Below are 16738 nucleotides of genomic sequence, written 5' to 3'. Positions count from 1 at the left end.
TAGTTTGGGGTATAGTTTTCTGTTATATATCATTCATAGATAGGTTTTAATTGTTGTTTATCAATAACTTAATTCGATTTTCTTTTTCCCTAGAAAACACACACTTGGGATCCATTGATAACAGGAACAATGTCAACGCCGGATGAAAAACATGGTAAGCGACACTAGTCGAGTGCAACCTAAATGGATCGTGGGTGAACTATGGAAAACAATGGTTGCGCAGTGGGATACTGAAGAAGCACAGGAAAGGAGTCGAATCTATTCCAATGCTCGTATGTCAGACCGTAATGGTCTCGGTCCACACTCGCACTTATTTGGGCCAACATCGTATCAACAAGTCAAACAAGGCTTGGTGAGTAACTTTAACTTATGTCTTAACCTTTTTTTTTTTTTTTTGTAACATTCCAGGAAGAGAAACTTGAGAGACCGGTGAGTCTTGGTGAGGTTTTCAAAGAGACACATACAAGGCCATATGATACGTATGTAGATGGAAAAGCCGAGAAGATCTTCTCAACTTATGAGAAAAACTTACAAGCTAAGATATCTGAGATCGAGTCAGATCCTTCACGAGCTCAGGAGCTCACAACAGAAGATTATACAGCCATCTTTCTTCAGGTAAAGTACCATTTTCACAATCTATATTTAAACAGTCTTCAAAATTTTCATTTTCAGAGCTAACAGTTTCAGTTTTTCTTTACTAAGTCCACTGAGAAGGATTCACGAGGTAATCTTTTTGGACTTGGAAGCCTCAAGGATCATCTTCAGGATTTTCCCAATGGCAAGAGCTATCCACAAGGACAGTCATCATTTGTAGCATTTCAAGAGCAAATGAAAGAAGGTCATCGTATAATTGAAGAACAAGTTGCCTATAATGCAAAACATGATGCTGAGATTGCTGCTCGTGAAGCAGAACATTCCAAAGTTGTGGCTGAGCAACATAAGAAGATAGAGCACTTGGAAAAGTTCATGCGTACGATGTGTCCGACCTTTGTCGAATTCCAATAGTCTGAAGCAAGTGATGCATTCACCGCCTCTCCAACACAGAGAACAGCTCCTACTTAGGTTACTTCTTAGGCTACTTATTATGGTTTAGGCTCTATTTTGGTTAATTATTATGAACTTGTCACTTTGGGATGATGTGTCAATCATATTTTTTGATTGATCATTTTGGTTCTCTTTTTGTAATTGCTAATGTGGTGAACATATTACTATTGTGGTGAACTTTTGGTTATTAAAACTGTGAATTTTAGGTTTCTGTTTCATAAGTAATTCGATTTAAAAAACAAAACAAAATAATTATGGTTTTAATCACTATAGTCGTCAAACCAGTCATTAAATCTGGCTTAAAGTCATCAAATAGTCGTCCGATAGTAGCCACGAAGTCGCATAATTTAACGACGAATTCACAACTATTCTCAAACTAGTCGTAAACTACTTCTGCCAATATTTTATTAGTCGTAACATAGTCGTCAAATAGTTGTAAATAGTAATGACTAAATTATGACTACGTTTACGACTACGTGCCATAGTCGTAATATTGTCGCTATTTACCGACTATGTTACGACTGAATTTCCTTACCGACTATCGATTTACGACAATAGTTATTAGTCGTAACTTAGTCGTTATGTGTGATTTAGCGAGTATTTAGTGACTATTAGTGCAGTCGTAAATCACCTGTTTTCTTGTAGTGATTGATGTTCATTGTTTAGGGATAGTTTGCTTGTGGCATGTTAAACACTCTCTAGACTAGGATACTCCACCGACATGAATTACCCCCATCTTTAGGACTTTTTTCTTTCAGACTTTTATTGCATTCCTGAGAATGCTCTGATTCTTGTTGTTTAGTTCATGCTTAGAGTCTTTTCTGTTTTCATTCATTTTCGCTTCTTGTCATACATTCTCGTTTCTAATTCTAGAACACATTTTCGTTTTGCATTCTAATCATTCTAGGATTGTTAGATAAAAATACTCTCTTTGAATTGGCTTGACTTGTGAAATCTTGATTGCATCTTGAGTGACTAGTATCATCCCATTTGGATTGACACCTTAAGTACTACAACTACATAAGGTTAATTGAACCTGCTAGGATAGACATACAAAACCCTAGTATCAATTTGGCGCCGTTGCCATTTGGGATTTGTTTTGCTACATTTAAGATTTCAAGTTTTGCAAGATTAAGTTCTGTTACGCTTGTTAGTCTGAGTACTGACTTGTTTTGGTTGTCTGTTTGTTTGTTTTGCAACTCAGGAACCTGTTGATTTCAACCTTGCATGCACACCAGATCAAGAGGACATCAGAATCTCCTTCCTGCTATCGACGACATAAATCGGTTACAAAGACCACGACAAGCTCGTCATCTCACAGATCATCCCGCACCAGTTACTATGGAACAACAGAATGGACCAAATGCGAGACCGCAAAAAATTGGTGCTGGGGATGCACCGTACACTCATACTCAGCGTGCTGGAATCATCCCTCCTGCTGTGCAGAATAACAACTTCGAAATCAAAAGTGGTCTGATATCCATGATCCAAGGGAACAAGTTTCATGGATTGCCTATGGAGGATCCAATCGATCACCTGGACGAGTTCGACCGTCTGTGCAGTCTCACCAAGATCAATGGAGTGAGTGAGGATGGTTTCAAGTTGCGACTCTTCCCATTCTCCCTGGGAGACAAAGCTCATCAATGGGAGAAAAACATTCCCAAAGGATCAATCACCACTTGGGACGACTGCAAGAAAGCCTTGTTGGCCAAATTCTTCTCCAACGCCAGAACAACACGTCTCAGGAATGACATCTCTGGCTTTGCTCAGAGGAACTCATAATTATTCTGTGAAGCCTGGGAGCATTTCAAGGGTTACCAGAGCCAGTGTCCACATCACGGATTCAGCAACGAATCATTGCTGAGCACTCTCTACCGTTGTATGATACCAAATATACGTATGCTGCTTGACACTGCTTCAAACGGCAACTTCCTGAACAAGGACGTCGATGAAGGATGGGAACTCATTGAAAACCTCGCCCAGTCTGATGGCAATTATAACGAGGATTATGACCGCACAGTTAAATGACAAGCTTGACCGCCTCTTGCTCAGTCAGCAGCAAACCGTCCACTTCGTCTCTGAGGACGACCCTTTTCACGTTCATGATGAGGAGGGTGAGCCAGTCTGAAGAAATCAGCTACGTCCAAAATCAAGGTGGATACAACAAGGGTTGCAACCCCTACAAGACGAACCCCAATTTGTCTTACCGGAGCACCAATGTTGCGAATCCACATGATCAAGTGTACCCTCCTCAGCAACAACAACAAGGCCAACAAAAACGTTTTGCGCATTACACTCAAGGATTCGTGCCTAAACAACAGTTCCAGCAAGGTTATCACTCTCCTTTCGGACCACCACCAGGATTTTCACCTCAACAAGTTCAACCTACTCAATATCCAAATCAAGAAATGAAGCACATGATGCAACAACTTCTTCAAGGTCAAGCTAGTGGTTCTCTGGATACTGCTAAGAAGTTTACTGAACTTAGTCAACTGGAATGTTCTTACAATGATCTGAATGTCAAGTTTGAAGCTCTTAACTCCAAGATGAAGCAGTTCTACTTCTACCCCAACAACTGGCTAACTACCTGGAAAAGCAGTTCAAAACACCAAGGACTATACTACTATCCATGCCATCACCACCCAAGCTATAGATGTACGGCTCACTGAGGACAATGAGAGTTTAGATGGGGAGGGTTTTCTTCAAGATGAAGTTTAGATAAAGGATCCTATCGAGGTGCTAAAGGATCCAATTAAGTCAGCCAAGCAATTTGATCCTGAAGCTACTAAAGAACCCGCTGCTCCCAAGGATAAACCTGTGAGATTCATTCCTCCACCATACAAGCCACCTCTACCATTTCCAGTGAGGTTTAAGAAGCAGCTTACTGAGAAGTATAAAACTCTGTTTGAAAACCAAGTCAAGGAGATTGAACTTAGGATGCCTTTGCTTGATGCATTTGCACTTGTGCCTCAATATCAAAAGTTTTTAACTGATTTGGTAACAGAAAGGACCAAAGAGAAGGAGGAGATAGCTAAAGGAGCTCAAGCTAAGGCTCTGGAAGATGAGAGGGTAGTGCATGTCATAGGTGGGGTTATTCATGAATGCAAGGCTGTTATTCAGAAGATGATTATCCCAAAGAAGCAAGAGGACCCTGGTTCTTTCAACTTGCCTTGTTCTCTAGGTCCATTGGCCTTCAAAAAGTGACTATGTGACCTTGGTGCTTCAGTAAGCCTCATGCCACTCTCTGTAGCTCAGAGGCTAGGATTCAACAAATACAAGGCATGCAACCTCCGCTTAATATTGGCTGATAGGACTACTAGATTGCCTCATGGTCTACTAGAGAACCTGCCCATCAAAATTGGACAAGCTGAGATTCCTACTGACTTTGTGGTGCTGAGAATGGATGAAGAGCCTAAAGATCCACCAATCCTGGGAAGACATTTCTTAGCTACAGCTGGAGCAGTTATTGATGTCAAGAAGGGGATGATTGATCTCAATCTGGGTAAAAACTTCAAGATGAAGTTTGATATCAAGGATTCTAAGAAGAAACCAACTATTGATGGACAGACCTTCGTGATTGAAGAGAAAGATCAGAAAGCTGGGTTTGACGTCTTTGAGGGTGTGAATGTGGCAGAAACAAGGGTTTTGGTAGCCAAAGAGGAAACTCTAAGGGGCACTCGACCGTGTTCCAACTCGAGTGCAGTTGTTGCCCTCCCCAAGCGTCAAGACCTGCTTTCTAAACCTCACCAACCGCAAGAGTCAAGTCCTCCTGCGCTTGACAGTTTATATGAACTCCAAAATACAGAGATTCTAAGGGACTCAATGAAAGAGTTAACAGCTATGGTGAAGGAGATGAGTGGGCAAATAAAGAAGCTCCAAGGTACAAAGAGAATTTCTCCTCCAAGGAAATTAAGGAAGAGGTTTGGGATAATGAAGAAGAGCAGTTCATTTGTTGTTGAACCTGGGCAAAATGTTAAAGAGTATCTGGCTAGACAAGACATTCTAGAGGGATCTCTAAAGCGTCTCTATGAACCTCCCAAAGCATAAGGAGTATGCAAAGTCAAGCTTAGAGACTTTAAATAAGCTCACTTGGGAGGAAGTCCCAAAGGTATCAGTGTAAATATTTTTTAGGATCCTTGTGTTTTTGATTTTTGTTTTTAGTTTTTTGGTGTTCAGGAATCTGCAGAAGGGAGTATGGGCAAAAAAAAAAAAGGTGAAAGTATAGGTCAAAAGAAGGCGCTGCGACGCGGCCTAGAGAGTTCAACCACCACCGTGCGTTCTCAACCATCATCTACTCGAGCAAGGTTCAACCGACGACAGGGAATCAGACTCGACCCATCTTGAGAGGCTCATCACTCTGCACTCGTTCGAGCCACGCCTCCGCTGTCACGCTCGAGCCAATCTCACTCTGCACTCGCTCAACACCAATTGAGCCGCCTCCGTAATTCTCTCTCGACCAACGCTGTTCTCTCGAGTTCTCAATCCGTCGCAGCTTGACCACTGCTGATTCCCCACCTAATCTGGCGAAGCCTCCCTCGAGCCGCGTCTCACCCGACCCTGTCCACCGAGCCAACCCCTGTACGACTCGATCGAAGCTCTCTTGTCGCCTCCGTGAAGATCCTCTCGAGCCACGCTCCAACTACCACAACCCCTCTCTCGAGCCACACACAAAGTCTCCATCGAGCCAACTCGTCAGAGAACACTCTCTCCAGTTCCCTCCCCAGCACGTCAATCTTCATATGTGTCACGGGAGCGTCAGCCTTCACCCGCTCCTTCACGCCACTCGTCACATGAGTCCAGGGAGAAAATGAGACAAGGTTCGCGTGGTTCCAAAGCCTCCTCAAGTCGTCGATCAGCGCGTCGTTCTACAGCTCGAGATGAGCATGAGGTTGAGGTTGAGCAGCGAGATGAAGCTCAGGGTGATTATCAGGGCATGACCGGGGGTTGAGTAGCAGATCGAACATCAAGGTGATTATCAGCCTACAGAGGTGGTTGTGCTAGCATCGTACCATGGTGAGTCCAGAGTCGATGACATGCAGTGTGACGAGCCATAGAACGTTTATCGGAACACGCAAGCGGTTGAGCAGCAAGTTGAGCAACCAGCTGAGATCACTCCTGCGGATCCGGGATAAGGTGAAGGACAAAGTCAATATAACGCTCCTCCTTGGGCGAGCACCGACTCCTTCCTCTATTACTGAGGTACTCCTACCTTCCCTTGTATATGCCATTTCATTCCTGCATTGTTTCTGTTGTGATTCTTAAATCTTCCTGCAAATTTTTCTCACATAGGAGACTGTGTAATTTAAGTTAGGGGGAGGGTTTGAGATGATGTATCTGATGTTGTGTTTTGTGATTCTTATTTCAATTTTTTTGCATCATATCATGTTTGAGTTTGCATCCATCTATTTGGATAGAAAATCTCCAAAAAAAAAATAATAAAAAAAAATAATCGATTCCACAAAAACAGAGTGTTCATGTAGTTTGCACTTGCATATTATGATTGAGTTTAGTGTTATTCATATAGGGTTGTTGCATTTAGCATAGGGGTTGATGATGATTGTAACCTTGGTAGCATGCTGAATTCAATAGGATAGGATCAAGGCCATTGTAATTAGTTCTTTGATGCTTGTTGATTGAACTTGAAATGTAAGATTGAACAAGGTTTTGAATTCTAGTCTTGATTGAAGCATGTTTTGAATTGACATTATTACCTATCTATCTGAACCTAATCTTGACTTGCAATTATCGTGTTATGCATTGAAGTTGAACTCATGGATACCATATACATACTTGGATTGTCTTTCACATTTTTATCACCCTTGACAATCCAAGTAGCTGATTCCCATCTTTGGAACAGTTTCCCGCACTCTTAACCAACCGTTCTTTCAAGCCAATTGTATTCTTGAGTGTCAGGCTTTTTTCGAGTTGAGCTTGTTAGAAAGTGTTAGGTTCTAACCGACAAGAGTAGGATCCTTTGTAGTTCTAGTTCGCGTTATCCGGACTAGTAGGACTAGGTGAGAACTCGATTTTGGGTATTGTGTATGGATTTGTGCAGAAAAGTAAAGGGTAGAAAGTCTTAAGAAGGGGGATGTATTTTCAAAATTTACAAGTCTAGTAAATGATTTGAGTTGAGCAAAGTAAAAAGAGTAATTGGTTCTGGGCATGAAATAAAAAGATTAGACAAAGAAAAGAAAGTAAAAAATGCTTAAGATGTCTAGAGTCCTTAGAAGAAAAGAAGAGGAACTATAGATATAATAAAGATTTCCCAATCGCTAGAATGAAAAGAAGTGAACTCCTCCTAAGACTAAGTGTAAAAGGTTTGAGATGATGTTTCTGACGAAGGGTAGAGATAGGACCAACTTTTGGGTTAGCATGTTAGGGCTGAACTTCCTTATTTCCCTTTGGGTAGACAGGGCATTGCTCTTGTATGTATCAGTTCGTTTCAACCTTTAGCCTTCTTTTAAGCTCAACTCCTTTTCGTGAGAGAAGCTTATTCTGTATTGATAAAACCACTTGAGAAGGAGACCATCTTCGTCTTTGACCTTTCACCCTAGCCAAATGAGTTCAATGACGTTGCTTAGCTTGATTCATGGTTCTCTGTTAATGAATGTTAAAGAAAATGATTGATAGGATTGCATGTGTAGATTAAAGATCAGAATCTTTTCAACAAAGTTTTTAAATAAAGTCCCTTCACCATGCATCATAGAACTAAAAACAAGGACCTTGATTTTAACTACTCTATTCAGCATGTTTTAGCTTCTGAGACCCCATCTTCACACCTATCTTCCATACTTTGTTCCTGATCGTTTGCTTGAGGACAAGCAAAGACTAAGTTTGGGGGAGTTGATATGTCTATATATTGTCTCTCCCTAGCATATATTTATCATGCATTTAGCTAGGATAACTCATTGTGTTGCATCATTTTCTAGTCCTTTCTATACACTTTGCATGACTAGGTAGTTCTTGCATCATCCTTGCATACATTGTGCATTTCGTAGTATTTCAGGTATCTAGGAGACGTCAGGAACGCATCACTCAACCCATCCGCTGCACAACACTCCCGGAACCCTCTCTCAAGCCAATCTCACAACGCTCCCGGAACACTCTCTTGAGCCAAAATCACAACACTCCCGGAACCGTCTCTCGAGCCAATCTCACAACACTCCCGGAACCCTCTCTCGAGCCAATCTCATAACACTCTTGGAATCGTCTCTCGAGCCAATCTCACAACACTCCCGAAACCGTCTCTCGAGCCAATCTCACAACACTCCTGGAACCGTCTCTCGAGCCACCCCCTTCGAGCCGTTCCACTCGAGTGGGATTTAGCTTTCGACGCTTCATCAAAATTGTAGGGAATTGAGTCATCTTTCCAACGCCGTTTATTTCAAGCCAATCGGAAGTCTGGTTCAAGAGCTATCATCGTTTTAGTGGATGCATATACACCCAGCTGGTTCGAGCCAACACCCCTCCACTCCTCCCAGTCAACCTCGATCGAGCCAGCCTCACTCCTCATCACTCGACCTCACTCGAATCATCTGGATTGAGCCAGTGGACGCACACCAACTCGTTCACACATGTTAGGAAGATGTTCCGTCTTACACGCTTTAGGAGATTCCCAAACCGAATCTTCACCTTGTCGTTTTAAGTTTTAGAGATTTACATGTTTTTACTATGAATACATTTTGTTAAGTTTTGCCTGAGGACATCATCTTTTATCTTGTATTGTTTTTATTTAGGTTTTACCTAGCCACCATATACGTTTTCAGACTTTGTAATCCGACATCTTGAAGTTTATTGAGTATTTGCATTTGATTTCTTTTACAAGTTGTTCATCTCATTTTTACCTATCTAAGAATGCTTGTTTCAATGTTTTATGGGTTTGCATCCTTGATGATGATTTTCTGATCTGAGTAGTGTGGTAGTTCTTGGGGATGGGATAGATTAGGTGGAGGATCTTAGGATGTAGGGTGTTTAAGCTTAGATTCGTATGATTCCCTTCTGGACTAGAGTTAGAAATACTAGTTTCTCTCTGATTAATTGGAACTAGGTCATAGATATTTCCACACCCAAAAGGTGTTTGATGAAATGTCTAACCAACTAGTGCCAGAGACTTACGTTCCTAGCCTAAGAGATTAGTTGTCTAGGATGTTTGTTGACGTGAATGAACTTGTTTTTCATGCCATGCTTGATCATGTTTTTCTAGCGAGAGCTAGGTTTGGAAGTGGTTGAGTTTGAGTACCTAGCCTAAGAGATTACTCCACCGACATCAATTACCCCCATCCTTAGGACTTCTTTCTTTCTGATTTTTATTGCATTCCTAAGACTGTTTCGATTCTTGTTGTTTAGTTCATGCTTAGACTCGTTTCTGTTTTCATTCATTTTCACTTCTTGTCATACATTCTCGTTTCTAGTTCTAGAACACATTTCTGTTTTGCATTCTGATCATTCTAGGATTGTTAGATAAAAACACTCTCTTTGAATTGGCTTGACTTGTGAAATCTTGATTGCATCTTGTGTGACTAGCATCATCCCATTTGGATTAACACCTTTCGTACTATAACTACATAAGGTTAATTGAACCTGCTAGGATAGACACACAAAACCCTAGTATCAATTTGGTATATTATTACTCCACATTTTTTTTTTCATCGAAAAGAATTTATTTTAATGATTTTTATCTGTATTATTACTCCACATATGCTCGAAAATGTTCAAACCATTATAAGATTCTTTAATATTTAATTTTCCAAATACAAATGAATATTTTTGAGAAATACATTTTTTGGTATATCCTTTTCAAAATATCCCTTTTATCTATTCTTTTTCAAAAAATTCTTATTAAATATAAAAGTTTATAAAGTTTATAAGGTTTTTGTGGATACTAACTTTTACTCAAAGACCCAAAAGAAAAAAAAAAGAAATAGAATGAAAATGCGAGAATTCTTATTAATGTTAAACTATCATATATATATATATATATATGTATGTATTGATTTTATTAATTAATAAACAATATTAAGATATTAAGTATTTAATTTTACTTTAATTATATATGAAACTAATAAAATATTAAGGTATGTATTATGTATAATTTGATTTCTTAATCATTAATTTTATTTAAAGGTTAAGAGTAATATTATTTTTACATTTATCTTTTCTATATCTTTAATATTTTTAAAGATTAAGATATTATGTATAATTTGACATGTGTTTGGCCAAAACATAACATATCTCCATTCTATAAAAGCAGTTCCACAATAGCTTAAACAACCTTAGATATAGATTTTATGTTTGGTATTTTATTATGTATTATGACAACCCGTCCCACGGACCCTACTAGCCCCCGCTAGCTGCCCCAACGGACCGTCCGTGGACCAAGTTTGCCTCCTGCTAGCCGTTCCAACGGACCCCAAGCTGGTCCTGCAGATCATCGATCCTAACCCATCACTGTGGATATCCCAATCCACCAGTAGGTTATTGGTGCGCTAGGCGTTCCTCGAACCCTGGTCCCCACCCTTTAACAACCTTCCCATAGGGCAAGCTGTCACCAATTCCTGTGGGAAAGTTGTTAAAGGGTCGAGACCAGGGTTCGAGGAACGTTTGGCGCACCAATAACCTACTGGTGGATTGGGATATCCACAATGATGGGTTAGGATCGATGCCCTGCAGGGCCAGCTTGGGATCCGTTGGGACGGCTAGCGGAGGCTAGCAGGGTCCACGGACGGTCCGTTGGGGCAGCTAGTGGGGTCCGTGGGACGAGTTGTCATATAAAAATTGATTTTTATGTAACAACCCGTCCCGTGGACTCCACTAGCCTCACTGCTGCTGCCCCAACAGACCGTCCGCGGACCCCACTAGCCTCACTGCTAGCCGTCCCAACGGATCCTAAGCTGGCCCTACAAGGCATCGATCCTAACCCATCACTGTGGATATCCCAATCCACCAGTAGGTTATTGGTGCGCCGGGCGTTCCTCGAACCCTGGTCCTCACCCTTTATCAACCTTCCCACAGGACAAGTTGTCACCAATTGACCTGAAACGACATGACCCGTTTTTTTTTAAATAATAAATAATAAATAATAATAATAATAATAATAATAAACTACAACTAGTGGTCCCATATCCACTAGCCACATAACCACAAGCACAACCAACATCGGAAATAACAGATACCAATATCCAAACAATAATCCAATAAGTAATAACCAATAATCATATATAACAATACTCCAATATCAAACAACATGAAACAAGGAACCAGCAACCTAGAAGTTCTAAAGACCCAACTCTAGCAACCTAGCAATGCCAGACAACATCCAATCGAGTCCCTAGAACATCCTCCTCTTCATTGCCTTGATTCCACGATCACACTTTGCCTTTACCTGCATCACAAACATAAATTGCAATGCATGAGTATTTTATAAACACTNCCAGTAGGTTATTGGTGCGCTAGGCGTTCCTCGAACCCTGGTCCCCACCCTTTAACAACCTTCCCATAGGGCAAGCTGTCACCAATTCCTGTGGGAAAGTTGTTAAAGGGTCGAGACCAGGGTTCGAGGAACGTTTGGCGCACCAATAACCTACTGGTGGATTGGGATATCCACAATGATGGGTTAGGATCGATGCCCTGCAGGGCCAGCTTGGGATCCGTTGGGACGGCTAGCGGAGGCTAGCAGGGTCCACGGACGGTCCGTTGGGGCAGCTAGTGGGGTCCGTGGGACGAGTTGTCATATAAAAATTGATTTTTATGTAACAACCCGTCCCGTGGACTCCACTAGCCTCACTGCTGCTGCCCCAACAGACCGTCCGCGGACCCCACTAGCCTCACTGCTAGCCGTCCCAACGGATCCTAAGCTGGCCCTACAAGGCATCGATCCTAACCCATCACTGTGGATATCCCAATCCACCAGTAGGTTATTGGTGCGCCGGGCGTTCCTCGAACCCTGGTCCTCACCCTTTATCAACCTTCCCACAGGACAAGTTGTCACCAATTGACCTGAAACGACATGACCCGTTTTTTTTTAAATAATAAATAATAAATAATAATAATAATAATAATAATAAACTACAACTAGTGGTCCCATATCCACTAGCCACATAACCACAAGCACAACCAACATCGGAAATAACAGATACCAATATCCAAACAATAATCCAATAAGTAATAACCAATAATCATATATAACAATACTCCAATATCAAACAACATGAAACAAGGAACCAGCAACCTAGAAGTTCTAAAGACCCAACTCTAGCAACCTAGCAATGCCAGACAACATCCAATCGAGTCCCTAGAACATCCTCCTCTTCATTGCCTTGATTCCACGATCACACTTTGCCTTTACCTGCATCACAAACATAAATTGCAATGCATGAGTATTTTATAAACACTCAGTAAGGCAATCCTCCCATCTACTGGGCTATACACACAAGCAATAAAGATACTCTAACCATCAAACAACAATCAACAAACAAACCAGGCTCTGCATCGACCGACACAAAGATTGCATCGACCGACACCATCAGGGACCAGCATCGACCGACACTAGGTATGCATCGGTCGACACCAGGTTCACTTGCATCGACTGATGCTTCCACTTGCATCGATCGACACATGCTCGACATCACGCAGAAACCCTAATCGCATCGACCGACGCCTCCACCTGGCATCGACCGACGCTCCTAGGTCAATATGCGCTGTCCTCGCACTAGCATCAACTGACGCACATAATGCATCGACCGATGCTCATGCCGAGCATTGTTTTCCCCGAAGCTTCTCGCCGGATCTTCATTCCTGCAACCACAAGAATCGATCCCATGCCACAAGAAAGCTTCCTAACGCCTCACATAACATACTAGCAAGCCTAACAACACAGAAACAAACAGATCAGAGTCATCTCCAGCTTAGATAAGCCATGGTCATGCACTTACCTTTGCCAAGAAGTTTCTGAACCTTAAACAATCAAGAACACGCTCCTAGGAAGCTCCTACAACGATCCCAGCTACAGATCTCTACAGGAAACGCTTCCAAATACCAGGAATCACCAAGAACACTCACAAACACTTTTTCTCCCTTCTTTTCTCTCAAAAACGACCAAAGTCGTCTAATGAGACAAAATGAACGACTTAAGGGTTTTCCTTTCCCTTTTGCCCAAAACACAGCGTTTAACTTAAGTCAAAACGCAGGAAAAAGAGTCAGCATCGACCGATGCTCCTCCATCATCGATCGATGCACATCCCAAACCGGGATTCCAGTTCGCGGATGTTACATGTATATACATATATATCCAGATATATATACATATGTTTCCAAGACGTTTCTATTTCTTAATTTTAGAAAAAATAGTTATTCGTTTCCAAAACGTTTTGCTTCCGCGTATCCGTTTCTGTTTCCATACAACCTATATATTATGTATGATTTGACATGTGTTTGACCAAAACATACCATATCTCCATTCTATAAAAGCAGTTCCACAATAGCTCAAACAGCATTAGATACCAACCATATCCCTAATATAACTCATAAACCCGTTTTTTTTAAATAATAAATAATAAATAATAATAATAGTAATAAACTACAACTAGTGGTCCCATACCCACTAGCCACCTAATCATAAGCACAACCAACAGTGGAAATAACAGATACCAATATCCAAAAAATAATCCAATAACTAATAACCAATAATCAAATATAACAATACTCCAATATCAAACAATAGGAAACAAGGAACCAGTATATCTACCATTATGAGTTATAATAGGTTTATGAGTTATGATTAAATGAGTGGATGCTGATAGTATTTTATTATGTATCTAGTTTGAATGTTGGCATCGTTGTCAAGATGTCACTGACATCATTTTAATTTCAAGAGAACTTCCCTAATATTACTACACCAACACTCATAAGTAATTTTAAATTGAATTTTTTATGTGACTTTAGCATCTGATATCTCTCTTTGAAGCATTCCAAGAGAACAATAGTAGATGAGTGATGATGATATTGAGATCGTGAGGAATGCTTGTATTGTCTACAAGAGAAAAATAGTTGTCAAGATGGGTTGGGTGGGGTTCTGGCCTTCTGAGAGATGTTGACATTTTGCCACTAGGGTTTTTGTTCAGACTTGTACAATAGTAGGATATCATATTCAACCTTTTTTTTTTTTTTTTCCTGAAATCATTTTCAACTTTCATATATTTACATTTTACTCACAAAAATTCAAAATTACATTTACATATTCCAACTTCGAACCTTTTTCCATTGGGAGTATATCTATATTTGAAAATTTTGAAATACATTTCACAATCTACACTTTTAGCTTAATAAATAACAAAATTAATCTCTAAAACATTTTACAAAATATAACTAAAATATGGCTATAAAATTGCAAACAAAATCAGCTCATAAAATTTCTCTACTAATTGATTCATATTTACCTAATTTAATTTTGGTTTATATTTATATAATCTTTACATTTAACATAACATTCCTAAAATATATTTACAATAAATTTATGTGTTTCTTTAAAACTAAAATATCTCAACTTTTTCTGAAAAAATTTAATGTTCTACAAAAATTATTTCTGATTTAAATTAAAATTTCGACTTCAAAATATTATATATTTAAGAAAATGAAACTGATTTTTTCTTCTACATTAACAAAAAAATATCATAAGTTGTGTCACTTGGGTTAAATAAAAAATACTAAAAAATAAATTAAGATAATTTTAATACTGAAAACTTGTTAATATATATATATATATATATATATATATATGTAAAAGTAAACATTATCCTCTGATATACCATGAGTTAAATTCTATTTTTTTTTTATGATTTTTTCAATTTTAGAGCATATATTAACTCATATATCTTTTTTCGATCCTTTGGAGGAACTACCCCTAATAACAAACTTGCAAAGGCCTCTTCAATCTAGATTACCTATCTTTATTGTCTTTTTTTATTTGGTATTTGTGTTTTGTTATAAAGTATGTCATAGTGCACAACTTTCCCTTTTAATCAGCAAATAAATAAAATTTTAAAATCGTATATAAATGAATAATATTAATTTAGTACATAGTAGTATATAATTTAATTTGGGAAAATCACATTTTAAAGCTTCAAAATTCAAAGTGTCATTGATTAGCACATTAAACATTGAGATATTTGCACTAACAATATAAAGCTAACACTTTAACCTTAAAACTAACTTTCCTGTTTGTACCGCCATGAAAGATGACGAAACAGTAATATCCATCAACATGAAATAGTTAATTTTTTTATTAGTAAAATCATTTTAAAGATTCAAAGTGTTAGTAAAATAAATGTTTATAGTGCCAGTAATACTTTGAAGGTTTAAAACTTGATTTTTCCAATTTAATTAGTAAAATAAATGTTTATAGTGCCAGTAATACTTTGAAGGTTTAAAACTTCATTTTTCCAATTTAATTTATATGTGTTTGAAGCAAATACAATATAGTATTATTTTATCCCATTACAACATTATTTTACATGATTCCACATTATCGGTTATAAATAAATACTTATTTTACGATTTAACAAAAACTTTTCTCATATTAACAAGTGTAGAAAAATTTGGATTTGGCTTAGGGAGTATGAGATAAAGCCGATGATGTCATAAATTAACGGTAAAAATATATAAAGGGATCACAAAAGCGTGCAGCTGCCACGTGACCTTGATTCAGATCTTTTGGTGGGTCGCTCGTAGTCGTAGTACCCCAGCGAGCGAGCGATTATGTCATCAGGTAAAAAACAGAAAAATCTAACGCCGACGATGTCTCTCTCTTCTTCTCAGTTCATCACCGCCGCCGAGCTTGTGGCTGGCAGCGAATCCGAGTAAGAGATGGGGGGAGCTCTTCTTCCTCTTCTACACTCCCTTCTGGCTCACTCTCTGTTTAGGGATCGTTGTTCCTTACAAGCTTTACGAGGTCTCTCTTCTTTAGTTTGTATTCATTCAGCAGTCCCTAATCTTTCAATGTTTCTTTAAAGAGATCTGACGATTTGATTGCTTTGTGAATAAACATTCACGGAGTTGGAGTATCTGCTTCTGGCCTTGGTTTCAGCTGTTCCCACTTTCCTCATTCCCATGTTACTCATTGGAAAGGTTTCTCTACTTAAACACCTCTGTCACCAATCCATTTCACCTCTGAAAGCATACCTCTATTCTTCTTCACTCATATATGTATTTTAATTTTGTTCAGGCTGACTGAAGTTTATGCTGGAAGGACCGCTATTGGGTTAACTATGCGGGATTTAGCACCCCAACATACCGATCTAAACCAGAAAGATATTTCGGTTACTAAATCAGGAATCCGGTTTAGAACCTAATTGAATGTTTACTTGAGGCCTGTTCGGAAGAAGGAAGTCCAGCCCCGAAGATGGAGAGCCGACTTCCCAATTCGCCCGGTGGCCGACTTGAAGAGAAGAAGCAACTTTCCTTATTTTTGTTCAAGTTATAAGGAAAGCTAATATATTCTGTAATCTAGAGGAAAGTATAAATATAGAAGAGACTCCCTCATTGTAAATCATCCGGCATTGAATACAATAACTTAGCTTTTTCATTATTTTTAGCAAAACCCTAATTTGAGTTCTAAGAGATCTAAACCTTTTTCCGATTTCAAGCTCAGATCGAGTTTTTTGAGAGATTGCTTCCTTGAATTTGTTTCCCCATCAAACAA

The sequence above is a fragment of the Camelina sativa genome, chromosome 11 (assembly GCF_000633955.1).
Source record: "Camelina sativa cultivar DH55 chromosome 11, Cs, whole genome shotgun sequence".
NCBI lineage: Eukaryota > Viridiplantae > Streptophyta > Magnoliopsida > Brassicales > Brassicaceae > Camelina > Camelina sativa.
This window is presented reverse-complemented; position numbering follows the sequence as displayed.